The sequence below is a fragment of the Thunnus maccoyii genome, chromosome 8 (genome assembly GCF_910596095.1).
Source record: "Thunnus maccoyii chromosome 8, fThuMac1.1, whole genome shotgun sequence".
NCBI classification, from domain to species: Eukaryota; Metazoa; Chordata; class Actinopteri; order Scombriformes; family Scombridae; genus Thunnus; species Thunnus maccoyii.
The window spans coordinates 31,587,148-31,603,660 of NC_056540.1; positions in this window are offsets into that span (position 1 = coordinate 31,587,148).

Genomic DNA, 16,513 nt, shown 5'->3' on the forward strand with positions numbered 1-16,513 from the left:
TAAGGTGAAGCATTGGATACAATTTAAAAGGTTGAGGTTTGAAAGAAGATTGGATAAATATTAACGGCCCTATCTTACACCCGGTGCAAGGCACAACCCAAGTGTCTTTGCTAGTTTAAGACCGTGGTCCTAATATTTATCAGAATTAGCTCATCGCAGTAATGATGGATGAAATTCTCTAATTATTTGACCAAATCATGGCAAACACATATGTATTTAAATAGACCTGTCAGGTTGAAGGTGTCTGTCAAGACCAAGAAAACGAATTTCAACAATGGACCAGACACAGATACATGAGCACATGAGGAACACATGGGGAAATAAATGAAGTGAAAACAATGAGCTCTGGACAGCTCCTAGCTGCAGCCAGCAGCAGGTTCAGCACCTTGGAGAGCTCATCAAGTCCTAACAACTGTGTATGATGATTTTTTACATGATTAAAATTAATGATTGAGTTTTTGAACAATATTCAATAAATATTCTTAAACATTTTTGAGATTACAGTGATCAGGTTTCCATACTTTCAGCATTTACTGCTGATTTTACCTTTTACTCCATAACAAAATGATTTTAAAGAAAAGCAAAGCTGTGATTTAAAAAATAAACCTGTTAAAAAAAAAAAAACAAACAAAAAGAAATTGCAATGAATTAATGAACAAGATCTTAAACTGGTGGTCTTCTTCCTCCAGGTGAGGAGCAGGAGGTTTAGATAAAGGTTAATGTTTGAAAGGAGTGAAGTTCTGGAAGGAAGTTTGGATATAGAGGAAGGTTTGGAAGATGGTTTGAGATGAAGCTTTGAATTATTCTTCAAAAGTTAGGGTTTGGAGGACGATTTAGATGAAAGTTTATGTGCAGGTGAGGGTTTAAAAACGTGTTGCTGCTTGTTTATTTTTATCCATTCAACAATCCAGACAGAGATACAACCAATTTTATTAGCTGAAGCCAAACAGCCAGGAGCTGCTCTTCTATCAGATTTGTTCTTTTTTTCCCCCCAAACGTATACAAATCTATTTAATCTGCCCAGCAACCCCAAATGACATTTGGAAGTCTGTGCTCATTTTGCTGCCTGAGAGCAGCAGAAACAACCAGAGGCCCCCCGGTGTTTACCGAGTTTACATTGATGCTGTCCCGCTCTGCTCGGACTGCTGTAATAGGACTCAATACTTCAAGCCCCTGGCCACTCAACCAAAACACCGAATCACTGAGTGGGTACGATGTGATAATAACAGCCAAAGGTAATGTGCATGCAAGTGTAAATGTTAGAGAGTGAGTGAGTGTATGTGTGTGTGTGTGTGGGGGGGGGGGGGGATCTATATTTCTGTTTGGCTGGTTGAGGCACCAACAGCAGCAGATTTATGCCAGTAAATGTTGGATTGTCGGCTGTATCTGGACTCAAAACAAACCTTCAACAGAGCTGCATGTTAACGAGACGGCCCTGGGTATTAGTGATTGGAAAGCTACCGATTATATCTGCATGTGTTTGTTTGTGTGTGTGTGTGTGTGTGTGTGTGTGTGTGTGTGTGTGTGTGTGTGTGTTTGCAGCATCTACCAGAGAAGAAACAGATCAAAAGATCCATCTGGAAGTCTAAAATCAGCTTCCTACCATCCCACATTGTTGTAATGTTAACAAACTGCTGTCATGTTAACAAGATCATTTTCATTTTCTAGGATCTTTGCGTACATTCTAGTGTCGCATTGTTTAATATGCAATCTCACGTTGTGTGTGTGTTAATGAGCATGTTTCTTTGTTTTGTTTCATTAGGTGTTAACTTCATGTTAATTACAAATGTAATATAATTGCTGTTCAGAACTAAATGTAAGTGTTTTCTGATTGGCAGAACAACACAATTAACTCCTTTCCTGATTTGACATAACAATGGTTGAGGTTTAGTTGGGCAGAAAAACAACTTGGTCATTGTTGGGGTTAAAATAACTACTCAGTTAGGCAGTTTGGTTGGATGCTGTTTTTAACACCTACAGCCAATTGTCTCCTTTCCCACACACACATACACACACACCTATTGTGGTGTTGTCAGGTGGCCCATAGGCCTTCCTGCAGTAACAGGGTATAAATATAAAGCTGTACACGCGGAGAGATGAGCTGCTGTACGGATTGCACCTTGACTAACAGCGTCGCCACCGGCCCTCTTCCCTGTTAGCAGGGTTGCCCTCTGCTTCTGACGGCGTTTGAAAATCCTCTCCTCAGTTCGGCAGGAAGATGAAGGAGAGCCGGTCTGCCTGCAGAGCCTCTCCGCCTCAGGCATCATGTTGGAGAATTTGTTTTGTTTTTCCACCTCGCTCCTTGTCTCCTCTCTTTTTCTGCAAGTCTTTCGCTGCTTCCCGTCTGCAGAAATAGATACAAGCTCACTGGGGTTTGATGGTGCAGAAAAACTCCAGAATATCAAAACTATCAAGGATGAGTGAGGTTTTATGGTTTAGTGAGCTGCTGTTCTGCTGCTTCTGTCTGTGTGCATGTGTGTGTTTTCTTGTACAATAAAAGGTGGAAACCTCAGAAGCAGATGGACTCCAGTTATCTGCATGAAGTGTTGATGAACTCATCTCACCCCTTCACAGAAATTAATGAAAAAATCTTAACTGACACAACTTTAAGACTCTGCAACATGCTAACAGTAGTTAACAACACACAGTTAAAATCGGACTATTTTCACTTGTGACAGTTTTATTATCCCATTAAACTGCATTTATCATTTATGGACACAAAAAAACAGAAAACACTTGACATATAAAGTTGTACAAGTTCTTCCACACCTGGAGCTGGTTTTGTGCACATGAGCCTTCCTTTAACTGTTGTTACAAAGTTGTAAGCACATATTGTATGCTGTAGCATTTACATTTTCGTTAATTGGAACTCCACTGACCATAGCTGTGTGGTGTTCTGGCTGCATTTGTCTGCTTTCTGGCGGCTTCAGTGTCCACTGGAAATGTTTCAGAAGTAGAGTATCTCTTTTCCATAGTAGTTAAAGGTACTCTGTGGAGTGCCTGACCTCTAGTAGCATTTTGTTTGTCTAATGCATGTACATGACAGACATGCCAACAGTTTCACACTATTCCGGTGATCTAGAGGGGGTTGTAATGTGCCAAGACATTCATCAATGCACCAGCAAAAGCAGGAAAGAAGAAGACTGCAAGCAAGTAAATATGGATGTAAATAACGCAGGATTTAAAATACTACAAAGAAATGGCTTTGTAAATGTTGTGTGAGGAAGGAAATGCAAATACACTTTTGTTAGACTTCAAGGATACACACAATTCATTAGGGTGAGTAACACTTAAAGTGGCTATAATCAATAGTTTTTATTATAACACTGTATGAGCAGTCAGTGTGTGATGTGTTGGTTGTGGCTCGTAGTGATGAACCTACAGAGAATTATCAGCGACTCTGCAGCTCCTCTCGGCTTTACAGAGCTTCATAGTGAGTTTCAGCTCATTGTTTATCTGTCCGGCTGCAACTTTACTGTTCTGGTTCACTCTCAGCGTCTCATAGCGTCGTTTTCGGTTGCAGCAGGCAGCTGTTTTCAGAGAAAGGGCTGTAAAAAGCCACTGTACACTACCTGCTCAGCACCAAACATCAAACAGAAACAGTTAGCTGTAGACTAGCTGGTGAACATAGTGGAGCATTTAGCAGCTAAAGAGCCAGATATTTGGTAGAGAGTAAAAACAGAGATAAAAGAGAGTGAATATTGGATTTACATTCACCAGGTGGACAGAAACACGACTCTAAATGAATGATAATGTTGCTCCGTAACTGCTGGATGTGGAAATAAGCAGCTGTTTGCTAACAAGTTCAACATATCAATGTAAAAGGTGATGATATGTCAGTGTTTTGTTCACTACCCCAGGTGGCCAAAAAATCAGTTAATGCAGGTTTAATGTGGGCATTATTGTTGTTTGTTCAAAACAAAACTCTACAGAGCCCTCTTTAAGAGTTGTTGTCTTTGGGTTTTACAAGCTAATTTAAATGTGTTGGAAGATACTTAGTGGCTATACAAACATATGCGGACAAGGGTCTCCACATAATTTTGGCCATAAAATGTAAACTAATACCAATAACTCCCCAACTGTATGTCTAGAGTGCCTTTAACCTACATTTTAGGAGGCTGCTAAGTACCCATTTACAGACAGTGCCCGTCACATTTAAGTATAATCTAAACCCACCTGCTGCTTCTTTCCTCCACAATAATTTTCACTGCATCATAACTCATGTTAATTACAGAAGTGGCTGAAACACTTAAATATCAACTTAGCAGAAGCAGAAACACTGGTTTCATAATTTCCTTAAAAAAGTGAAGTTCATGGAAAAGCAACATAATTAAAGCGATAAGAGCACTCGTTTAATCACAGGTTGTTTCTAAATGATGGAGTCTTTATAGAGTCTGTAATATCCAACAGCGACTTGCTTTTGTGCCGTCAGTCATTTTGTTATCTAAGAAGTCTCATTTCGGAGTTTATACTCCTTGAATGAAACTTCGGCTGATCTCCCTCTCTTCTGATGCTAATGGTATCAGAGACAGAGAGCATCTGTTGAAAATCGCTCGGTGGACCTTCAACCTCTTGGCATTCTTTCCCTCACTCGACCATTCACAGACTATTAGAGCATTTACGCCACGGGTATAGAGGGAGCTGCTGAACTCATTTCACAGGTTAATTAGAACAAAAGGATCAGCCTTTCACCGGGCGAGAGGCTTTCGATTATTGAAAGGTTGTGGCTCGCTCTCCTCCCTGCGGGCCTTTGGTGTGAGGACAGAGTATATTGGGCTCCATCACAGTTAAATGCCACCTATCAATCACCTGATCACACCTGGTCGTCGTCATTAGCGCCCCCCGTGATTGAGAGGTAAGCTTTGTAGTCATCCTCAGGCAAAGGATATTAATATGCTGCATATCTGCGGGAAATGACATGACAAGTTGGGTCAGCTTTTCAAAATGAGTGTGAGCAGGTAGACTGGAGGAGTTGAAGAGTCAAGTGCTGATGGACCAACATAAAGATGGAGGTTCCAACCCCATTTGGTAAAATAACATGACCACAGTGACTAACTGTAATTGTTTTTTTGTTTTTCAAAGTAGGGCAATGTTTACATCCAAGCAATAGACCAATTTGAACGCTCGCTTAATGACATAGAGTATACAAATGGTGTCAACATATCTTTCTCTATTTCTCACTGTTACTCATTTACAACAGATACATTTAAACCTCTACACACAGACCAGTACTTAACTCAATCTATAATGCATCTTAATAATAATAACTTATTGTTAAGCCTCTGTTTTAAAGGCTGTTTAGATTAAACATCTCATAAACTGAAGATTAGGATCATGTTTTATAGATATTGTGTATAATGTATATTGCCATTTTTTAAATAGCCAGTCTGCTTGTAGACTTTTCACTCTAGACGATGTAGTACTTTGGATTTATTTAGATCTGTCTGTACAGTATAACATCACTGTCACCAACTGTTGCTCCATAACTGCTGGATTTGTAATTATGCAGCTGTTTCCTAACAAGTTCAACATATCAATTAAAAGATGTTCACAGCTTGTTTCTGCTGCCCCCTGGTGGATAAAAAACTGTTACTGCAGGTTCAACAATTATTTTGTGATCAGCATTCAGACTGAAAACAGCTCTGTGTTAAAACAGTGCAGAGGCTGTGGTGGTGGTATGAGACAATGAAATATGATCCAGGAAGTCCAGTTGGAGCTACAGATAATACGTTAAAAAGGCTTATCAGATGCCATAACACTACAGAGAAGTTTATAATACTAACAGACAGGATTCTGGAAAGTTATCATGACGGCAACTGTTTTATCTTTTGTTATAATGATCTCAAGGTAAAGTCAAATACAGCGTTCTCGTTACAAAGTAATCCAACCAAAATGTGCGCTTGTATTTATGTGATTGGCCAACCCAACACCTTGCTGGATGACGTCAGGTTGTGTTGTGGCAAAAGTTGAGTCTGGTTTCTGCCAGACATTGATGCCAACTAATGGCTCATAAAATGATAACACACCTGTGTATGAAGATATCATTTTCCATCAGATGACTCTGCCAGCTGATAAGCTTTGATCTATATCTTGTGACCATTTGACTTTCTCACTCGCTTTTCATTGATCAGTTTCAGCCAGATAAAGGTCAGGAGTTCACCAACCTCAGACCATCCCACCATCACTTCCACCTCTCCTTATTCTCTTTAGAAAAACCAGGAGGCCTGCCATCAACACAACAGATTCTTTCAAATCGAGTAGGAAGGAGAACTAAGAACGTCCCTGATTCAGACCTTTAGACGCCAAACACACACCGCATCTCCACTGAATCACACTAATACACAGAAACATCTGCTCCCTCTCTGAGCTTTAAGAAACGTTATCTGTATTCACAGGAGTCTTTTCATTAGATTTCTGTATTTTTGTTCTGGTCCTCTTCAACTCTGAAATGACGAGAATCAAGGAAAACATTCAAAAGTCAAAGGCAGAGAAGTGATTCAGGTGTACATACTCTATGTTGGCCTTTGGAGAGGAGGGAAAATGATTAAATACCACAGAGGAAATGGATTCTCGTATCCGCACGTTTACAGGCACAAAATACACAAACTATTCATGGCTAGGTATAAAGAAATACATTACGGAGGCACCAGAATCAATAGAAATATATACACTGTCAACATAAGTGCTCTTCTGGTCTTTATTCGTTAGCTGAAATGGTTTGTATAAAGAGTCCTGACACCTTTTTAAAGTAGAGAATGGGTGAAACTATGGTGATAGTCTACATTTTCCACATTATCAACAAATCAAATGAAAAGTCCAAAACTAGCAAGTATTGTGTGTGTATCCAAAGCCTGATATATCTTATCCCTCTGTGCCACCTCCACTGTGCTTCAAAAACTATTAAAAACCCATCAATGAGCCACACCGCTGGTGAAATATTCCTTTATTACCATGAACATACCTGCTGTAGTTTATTTTACCTCAGTCCCACACACACACACACACTCACATCGTGCTGCCAGAAATATTCACTAAAGCACCAAATGTGGATTAATCCGCCGCTGAAAATAGTCCCCAACGAATGCACTAGTACATCCTGTTTGAGTAACATTTGCTAAAAACTACAGTTCCCAGCTGATTAAGGAAATTACTGAGCTGTTTTTAAAAATGAAACTATGCAGTTGTGAGATTGCGCAAGATTTATGTCTTAATTAGGAGCCTGTGGGCTTGGAGCTGCTACAGACAGGGTAGTAAAGTCTTTGTCTTTTTATGAGATTTCTTGTTGATAAAGGATGGATAGTATAATGCTAGCCCTATCATTAAAAGAGACATATTATGCTTTTTGTGATTTTCTGTTATTTACATTATACTGTTATGATGTGGATATCTATCCTAAACACGGTCAAAGTTCCAATACTTGAGGTGAACGTATATAGAAATGCTCCCTGCAAGTCAAAAGTCAGGGCTTCAACCTGCTCTAAACACTTTGTCTTTTTCTACCTTGCTGCAAGCTGACATATACATATACCATAGACTGTATAAAAATATGGACGTAATTACCGTGACGTTACCTGTTGGTTTCTGAAGAGCAGTTTTGAAGCTCAAAGTGAGCTGCTCTGGCCATCGCCATCTTGGCAGTGCGTGACTCTGCCTAACTCCCAGCCAATCAAAAATGGGCAAAGAGGCGGGCCGAATGGCTGAAACAATCCACCTAGCGGCTGGCAGACCTGTCACTCAAAGCAGTCATGTCCTTCATTATGCATAACTTTACAGCTTAATAAAATTTAAACGGATGAGTTATAAATAAATTCACCCCCCGTACAGTTGTCATGAAAGAGGAAATTAGTTATAGAGACCAAAACCGTTTTATGTACCAGGCTGTAAACATGTTTATTTCTGTTGTAAAGTTGGGCATTTTAACATGGGGGTCTATGGGGATTGACTCGCTTTTGGAGCCTCAAGTGGCCATTCAAGGAACTGCTGCTTGACATATACATAAACGACCATCCGTTCCATAGCTTTGGTTGCTAAGGCCGCCGGGTGTTGACCGGCCAATCAGAACAGAGTGAGCTTATCGGGACAGAAGCCTTAGGGAGACAGGAGCTAAAACGGCCTGTTTCAGACAGAGGCTGAACTGAGGGGCTGCATAAAGGGCCAGTATAAGATAATAAGGAGTTTTTTGAGCTATTAAGCATGCAAAGATATTCCAGTAGAGCCCCAGAATATAAATATAGACCTGGAAATGTGCAGAATATGCCTCCTTTAACAAAATGCTTCAAAATGCGTTGATCTTTCCATAATCCACAAACCCTTTAATAAAACCTCAGGCTCCATTAATGCTTCAAATTGTCTTTAAATTGCCAGATTAAGAGAAATGCTGCTTCAATTAGCCTTTAAATTAAGTTGTTAAAATGCTTTATCATTAACATAAAAAAGTCTGAGGATGATATGCAACACGGAAAACCTCAGTGTTGGGCTACTAAAGATCACATTAAGTCATTGTATCCCTTAAATGAGTCCCTTCATCTTAATATGAAAAGATTAATGGGCTATTTGTTCCATGTCTACATGGTGGGGTTGTAAAAGTAGTTTAATTAAATGCTGCTCTGAGTTTTGGAGGGACTGTAGAAATGAGACACACCTGACCCCAAACACATATCAAAATGCTGATGGAGGAGACCAAATTAATGCAAGTGCTTCTTTCTTAATGATAATAGCTGAGATAAACGTTAAATTTCCTCGAAACCAAACAGACACGTCCCTAATGACTCCAAATTTACCCCAATTTGTTACAACTTGAGTGACTAAAAGAGGAGTCATACATGAGTAAAGTTTAGAAATTGCTTTTATTGTTATTATTAACTATTTTTAGCTAAAATACAATCAGGAACATCATTCATGAGTGCAGTGTGCAGATGAGTGTAGCAAAACACAAAATCTTAAACCTGCAGTAACTGATTTTTTTGAGGAGTTTATATGTGTCAGTAAAAATTTAGATGTAGCAGAATTTACTCAATAAACAGCATCAAGGACACCTGAAAACCAACAGTTTAAACCTGCATTAAACTGATTTTTTGTCCAGTTGTTCTCAGCAGAAACAAGCTGTGACCACAACAGTAACATCAGCTTTTAAGTTGATATTTTAAACTTGTCAGCAAGAGTTTTGTCTTGAACAAACAACAATAATGCCTACATTAAACCTGCATTAAATGATTTTTTGGCCACCTGGGGTAGTGAACAAAACACTGACATATCATCACCTTTTACATTGATATGTTGAACTTGTTAGCAAACAGCTGCTTATTTCCACATCCAGCAGTTACGGAGCAACATTATCATTCATTTAGAGTCGTGTTTCTGTCCACCTGGTGAATGTAAGTCCAATATTCACTCTATTTTATCTCTGTTTTTAACTCTCTACCGACTCCTGAGGGAAATATCTGGCTCTTTAGCTGCTAAATGCTCCACTATGTTCACCAGCTAGTCTACAGCTAACTGTGTCTGTTTGCCGTTTGGTGCTGAGCAGACAGTGTACAGTTGGATTTTTAGAGCCTTCTCTCTGAAAACAGCTGCCTGCTGCAGCCGAAATCGATGCTATGAGAGCACTGAGAGTGAACCAGAGCAGTAAAGTTGTAGCTGGATGGATAAACAATGTGTGAGAGTTGCTATAAAGTTCTGTAAAGCCAAGAGGAGCTGCAGAGTCGCTGATAATTCTGTTTAGGTTCATCACTACAACCAATGACTAACACATTACACACTGATATTTCATACATTGTCATTACAAAAACTATCGATTATACTTTAACCTAGCAGGTGGACGTCTGAAAGAATGAGAAGAGAGTGAGGTAAACGGACTCACAGCTATTTCCTGATATCCTTCTATACTCTAAAATGAAGGGTTTCTTATGTCAGTGTAAAGAAAAAAAAACTGTACATCTCCTTTATGCAACAACCAGCATTGCAAAGTAGTATGAGAAGGGTTAAAATCTTGTGAAAGATGAAACTTTGTGTGTGTGGCTGCAATCAAACACAACATATCTTCCCCCTGAAGAAAACTGACTAGAAAATGACATTAATTTCTGAGTGTAATGACTGTCGGTGTGTCATAGTTTCTTCCAGATGTCTCTGGTTGGATTCAGTCCGTCACACGCTGCAGGTTGTCATCGATTTACTGGAAAATAAGATGAAGGATTTCCAACCAAACAGAAATCCCTTTTCTTCGGATCAGTGCGACACGTTCTGCTTGACCAGGGAAATGTTTGCTCAGAGATATTACACACCCTCTGAACTTCCCATCAGTCACAGCAGGATGAGGTTTTCAGCCTCAGAGATGCTGGCATGAAGAGGTGAGTGACAGGTCGGACTCGGTCGTCATGGATGCCAGGCAGAGCCTCAGTCACGGCTCGACCAGCCTGGGAGTCCTGGACCTCCCAAAGACACACCAGGCAGACTGCACGTGTGCATTGAGGATAAAATAGGTGTTGTTTTGTACGTGAGACAGCGACAAACTCTTGCTGCTGCCACCATGTGTGACTGGAGCTCTCACCATGGAGACTGTGAGCACAATTAGTAGTGATGGTGGTGTGACTGTGCTGCTGCAAGAGGGGAAAGAGGTAAGTAAACACTCTGAAGTCAGTCTCTGTTTAATGTTTTTGGCCTTTTTGGACCTTTTAACTTTTCCTTTCCTGTCTCTGATCTTTTGACCTCCATTATGAGGTTGTCTTACTCAGAGGTGTCATACCTATTAAACTTGAGGGGGCACGTGTTGTATTAACTGCAGTGTGAGGTATCAATAACCAATCTCAGCTCACGCCATTAAACAACACGACTTGAATGATTGTGTAAATTAGTTAGAGCTTCAGAATTTCCCTTTAAAGTGACTTTAGCATCAGTTTTAACTCTAAACCACAAGTCATGAACATTAGCATTAGCAATAGCTTCCTTTGCTATTATCAGCAGCTTAATTATTGTTTTTGTCAAATCAAAGTGGCAGCACTGAAATACATCTTACAAAACAGGATGGACAGAAGAAGATTCTTTACAAAGAGCTAAATAGTGTCAGTAAAAACAGCAGCTACATGTTTGTGAGCTTTCTTTAATTTATGTTTAGTAATCAACAGTGCTGCTAGCTAACCAGCTAACGTTACTCCTGTGTTTTTACAAACATTTTCTTGTTCAATATTGCTATTCAATGCAATATAGTGTAGGTAAGTGTCTTTTAATTATAGTTCAGTTACTGATAGGAGGGCGGTTTGATTATCAACAACTTGGTTAGGTGTAGGATGACAAGACGTCCCAAAAAATTCAGGACAGTCCCAAATTGTAGTAAAAACCTGTCGTTTGTCCTGAAAATTAGATGAAACTTGAGTTTTGATTAATTATAGCCTAATAAAACATTAATACTGATCATTGTGAAACAATAGGACACTGTTATGTCTGTAGCCTACATGAACTATGGCTGTTGTAGTTTTTTTTTTAGCTGTGTACAGTAGTGCTAAAACATCTACTGAGGGAAGTTAAACCATCCTGATGAAATGAATAATAAAATTAATTTTACGTAACATATAATGATTTCCACACTGTAACATACACCACAGTCATTGTGTTTCTTTTTCCTTATGACAGACAGTTGACTTCATGAACAAAACTAATACATTTTAGCATTGAATTTTGACTTTCATGTATTTTACTGTTCGTTGACACTGAAGGTAATATACTGGAGGCCACGCCCACTGTTGCCACGTGACCACACCCACCCCCCAACTCCCCCGCTCATTCTCATCTGGTCACCCTAGTTTGATGCGAGCATTAACATGTGCATTGTGAAACTGTGCTCCTGGTCTCACTCAGACTCCACAGATTCACCGTTTTAACTATTTACAGTTGTAGTAAACAGTCAAATTAAAGCAGCATCAACACAACACAACAAATACTCTCAGCTGTCAGTTTATTAGCTCCACCTCGTTAAAACTAATGCAATCTAATGCAACAGTGCCTTAATAAATCCTGCCTGTATGAGCCTGTTGATGTTCAGTGTTTGTTTACACTGTTTTAGAGAGGTGTTGATTCAGTTTAATGGTCATTTTGTGAGGCTGTAGTTTGTGATGTTGAACTGTGTTGTCTATCCTCACTGATATAAACTGGCTGGACTTAACATTAGAAGCACCTCAGTATAATGTGAGCACAAACCATACAGCATCAAAAGGGCAATAAAAGTTGAATCAACATCTCTCAGAACTAAAACATAATTAACCTCATGAAGGGATGATTTATTATTGTGACTGTTGTGATAAATTACATTAGTTTTAGCTTTAGGTGGACACAATTAAGTGTACGTTGTTCAAATTAATTTGTGTTCTGAAGTAAAACAAGAGTTTATTTATGACATTCTCTACAAAAAATGGCTTCTGTATCTTCTTTTTTCTAGTCTGGGAGAACACATGTAGCCATTTGATGAGTTTTTGCACCTGCAACACTAAACTTATGTGTATTCCTTTGCACTCAGTGTTATTTTAACATTATATTCTTTGACATGCTCAGAGAATGAAGGATCAGTCCTCCAAAATCCACATTAATCACTTGAATATATTGAAATGTCTTGTTTGAGGACAAGACACAACTTCCTGGTGAAAGCCTGCAAATATTTGAAGCTAGTTTTGCTTATTGAGATGTCAGAGCGTTTTCATTTGGGAAGGAAGAACAGGTTCAGTCTGGCCTTTTTTTTTTTATTTGTCCAGGTATTGTTAGAAGTCGGCATGTTTATTTTGTGCACAGATGATGGTATAAAACTAAAATCAACAGTTTTATCATAAAAACTGGGGTTGCTATGTGTTATCTGACTGAAGTGAAATAAATCACTAATACTAAAACGAAGGGAACCATTTTTGTTCATTTTGGATGCTGCAGTTTGTGGTCTGATTGTGTGGAACCGGATGTGAAACTGGTAACATAAATAGTTGCTATTTGTGACTCAGTTTAGACCCTTTAAGCCTAAATACACAGCTGTATTTTTATTTGATTAATAAAAGGTTGAAAATGTGTTTTTCATTAAATAATCATCAAACTAGGAGGAAATCATCGACGAGTACAGCTGGATTTTTCATAAAATCATTCTTCATAAACTGTGACTGGATTACCCTGTAAACATCAGAAGCGTCCTCTGTGTTTCTGTGACATTTTGCAGTTGTGAGTGTTCCTGAGTGTTTGAGGCGGCTGTGATTTAAATGCTGGTATTTGTTTTTCTTTAAAGCAGCAGCAGAGTTACAGGGCAGTGAACTAGAAAATGACATTTTAAAGTCATCTGTAGCTTCTGCAGAGTGTTGTGCCCTTTCCTCAGCGGGGTAAATATTAACGCCGCCGTCTACGCCTTCTTCTTCTCTGAAAAAGACGACACACCAGGCAAACCGCAGGAAGCTGCAGCAGAAGAGGCCAATGTCTTCCTGCTGCCACCAGCAAGGGTTTCACCGGCTAAGTTTTATTCTTAAAATGGTCTTTGACTTCTTCACAAAGCAAAAATCTTTAAGTCTTCGTAAAAAAAATAATCTAAACAATGTTTTTATGAGCAGGTTCTTGTTTTGTTTGTATGTCGTGCAAGAATGCAAGCCATGCGATACATATTCTTGCTCACAGTTTCATGCTATTCAACAGATTAACAGTTAATGGCACCAACAAAGGTAAGAAAAGGAAGACTACTAACTGATGCACACATAATAGGTTTCTAGATATGTTATTTAAGGACACACAGGATGTGTTTCCATAAGAAAATGTGTTTCTTTTAAAGAATGGGAACATGGGAATGCATTCAGTATTGATCTTGATTATCTCTTGATTTTTGATCTAGCGCCACCTTCGGGGCAAAACTGTCTCTTATCCAACCCTTCAGCTCATGATAGGATACCTCCATGGATGAATTATCATGACTCCGTGGGCTCCGACTGTCTCCAAGTGCACACATGGTGCACGTGGCAACCCGGTTACACACAGCATGCAGGCCATTCCTTTGAAATTATTATTTACACCAAGCAGCAAATACCACATTCTGAGGTTTAAGTACCTTTAAGTGCAATGTTCTTCTCTCTAGAAATATTTTTTTTCATCGAGTCATTATGGTCTCAATCACTACATTTAAGCCCTCTCATGAGTGTCATTTTGGAAATCTGTTAATAAGATCTGAAGCAGCTTTGATATCTGCCATGTGGGCATTGACTGACAGCTGTGATTGGCAGTTGGTTCCCCTGCTGCTCTCCTCGGCTCTGAGACTCAGAGTCGGACTATGTTGCAATATTTCAGTAATATTGCTCTGTTAGCACCATTGACTGTTTATTAATATGGACGTCATGGCAGGTCCCCAAAAGTGAGGCCAAAACATCTGGATCGCCCTCTGGTGGCTGGCTGCAGTATAGGTCATAAATCCTGCCCCTTCTATGTTAGTGGATGGGACATGAGCCAAACTAAAAAGTCAAAGTACACATCAAATACATTATTCCCAAATATGGTGTCTGTTATTTTAGGTTGTTCTTATCACGCTGACGTATGTTCAAGTGCTCATTTTTCTGATAAGTTTATTTTTAAGTAGTTATTTAGACAATATAAAAAGGGGGTGTGACATCATGATTGACAGCTTTGATAACCACTCTCAAACTCCCTTCAGGCGGCGAGACGGCTGAGGGGGCGTGTCCCGCGGGCGTTCATCCCGCCGCCTGACTCTACTGCACGGACTCTGGCTCCAAATGACACACAAGCAAGATGGCCGCTCCTGGAGAGGAGATATTTTGGCTTCACTTTTGCATAACGGCATGAAGATGAGACGCATCTTCCATATTTATATATAGTCATTGGTTAGCACATTTTAGCTAAAGTAGCTAACGTTAGCCCAAGTGTGCACTGCTTGGTGTTCCCAGTAAGCTAGCATTAGCTTCAGTCCAAGATGGCGTGGTGTTTCCAGACCATGAAAGGCAACACATCGCACTTCTTATTTGGAAAAGATGGCGCCGACTATAAGCTGCAACTCTGGGCTTCAAACTGGCTTCAGTGCAAACCAACGCTATGTCCATCTTTACATACAGTCTATGGAGCACACACAAGAATAATGAAAACAAAAAAGCTACAACTAACTGTGACAGACAGACCCACGTCTAAAACCACACTGCACAAGCAGCAGAGAAAAGGATTTAATACTTAAACCACCAGCAGGTTATTACATGTTCTGTCCTCTCTGCATGTGTATATCCTCAGTTTGTTTTTAATCCTTACAGTTAAGAATCATCAGGTAGACAATCTCACCACAATATAAACTTGTGTTTCTTTTTATTTTCTAAGACTACACTCTGCTGACCAACTACAGACGCCTTCTCCTTATTACATTAAACTTTTGACCTTTCGTCCTTACATTATATAATCAGCTACTTTACAAAACATTCATACAAGATCAAGTTTACTCCAAAAGACTCTAAAAACAAAAATGTCTTTAAAAATAACAATTGAATTCCTGTCAAACTCCTCTGTACTTTGAGACTATTTCCTCTGAAGCGTGATAAAAGTGATTTATTTCAATCTGCATCAGCGGTTTTAAAACCTACAGTTTTACTAGAAATGTGGATTTTCTATAAGCGAGAAAAATAACATCAGCCGGCAAACCAACATAATATTTCATATCCATCTTTCTCACCGACAGCGACTGCAGAATTCCTTTTTTTCCGGTAAAAGGGTACAAATAGACCTCTGGTATTACCATCTGCTCCCTTCACTCTCAGCGACTAAAAGCCACTCACTCACCTTGAAGCCCATTTACACCTGCATCAGCGTGCGTTTTACATACAGATACGAGGCGGGAACGGGTCTATAAGTCTCACCAGAACCTGACCGAGGATTAGTGTCAGTCAGACTTTATTATTATTAAAAAAACAACAACTTTAAAATTACAAATATTAGTTAAATTAATCCTGATATTTTATTTCCTTCTTTCCCCTCCTCTCTCTCTTTCTTCTTGTGTGTGTGTGTTTTGTTTCTGGAGAACATAATTGTGCTGCCATTTTGTTCAGGACTCTCCTTAAAAAAAGATTCTGATCCCAAGAGACCATCCGGCTAAAAGCAAAAGGTCAAATAAAACATAAGATAAACGACAGTGGACAGGTGTTGCTGTTGTTGCATCCGCCCCACGTGTAACATGTGAAAATACTAATTTGAGCAGCCTCGTGTATGTTCACGTCTCTCTGTTGAGACAAAGTGGACGTGACTCGACCCGGCTGTCTCTGTCTGCGGATGCTGGAGGTCAAAACACAGACAGTTTCACAGATTCAAAATAAAAACACTTTCTCCTTTCCGGCTTAAAAAAAACACAATTTAGCGCAGCGTTAAACCAATTTCTTTCCACGTCCCGACCTCATGATCTTCCCCTCGGTTGCGTCACATGTGGTTGTTTTCGCCGCCTCCTCGTTCGACGCTGATTTGCCCCATTAGTCCAGCATATGTGTGGATTGTGCTGTCGATCCTGATCAGCTGATTTGGAGCAGGG